The following is a 588-nucleotide window of genomic DNA, read 5'->3' as shown; positions in this document are numbered from 1 at the left end:
CTAGGGAAGTTGCTGTAGGCTGGGTGGTTAGACGTGGAGATCTCCGGAGATGCCTTGCAACCGCACTGATTCTGTGATTCTGTGAGAAAGGGCCATTGAGGAGTAGGGGTCCTAGAGGCCTCCTGTGAACAGATTGCCCCATTGCTCAGAGAGAAGAGAAAGCACTTCCCTGTTTGCTCCACGTCATAGCTGTGTTGTGCTTCTATGGTGATGTAGCTTCCCAGTAGGGTGGAATGTGTAGGATATCTAGTTGGAAAGGCAGAATGAGAGAGAAGTTGCAGCAGGCAGAGGAAGTGTGCATGCAGAGGGCAGGGAGGAGGAGGAAGTGGTGTCTGTGAGCTGCAGGAGCATGAGGAAGGTTGCAGGCAGCTGCGTTGGTGGTATAGTGGTGAGCATAGCTGCCTTCCAAGCAGTTGACCCGGGTTCGATTCCCGGCCAACGCATGCCAGCTTTTCTTCTGCCGGCGTCTAAAATTGTGCCCTGCTGCACCTGTGCAGCTCCTCCTGCTCCCCAGGTGGCCATCTTCCTCACCCAGCAGTTCAGTTCCAGCTGCCAGGGGACATCAAAACATTCCCTCCCTTCCTCAGA

General features: G+C 54.6%; 1 non-coding gene across 1 annotated transcript; it reads left to right on the top strand.

Annotated features, from left to right (window-relative positions):
• The first annotated feature begins 371 nt into the window (after positions 1 to 371).
• Positions 372 to 443, top strand: TRNAG-UCC. The gene has a single exon. It is a non-coding gene; the product is annotated as a tRNA-Gly (tRNA).
• The last annotated feature ends 145 nt before the right edge of the window (positions 444 to 588 follow it).

This window comes from Meleagris gallopavo, unplaced genomic scaffold (genome assembly GCF_000146605.3).
Source record: "Meleagris gallopavo isolate NT-WF06-2002-E0010 breed Aviagen turkey brand Nicholas breeding stock unplaced genomic scaffold, Turkey_5.1 ChrUn_random_7180001978202, whole genome shotgun sequence".
Lineage (NCBI taxonomy): Eukaryota > Metazoa > Chordata > Aves > Galliformes > Phasianidae > Meleagris > Meleagris gallopavo.
The sequence above is the reverse complement of the archived record's forward strand: the minus strand, read 5'-3'. Positions and strand labels throughout refer to the sequence as shown.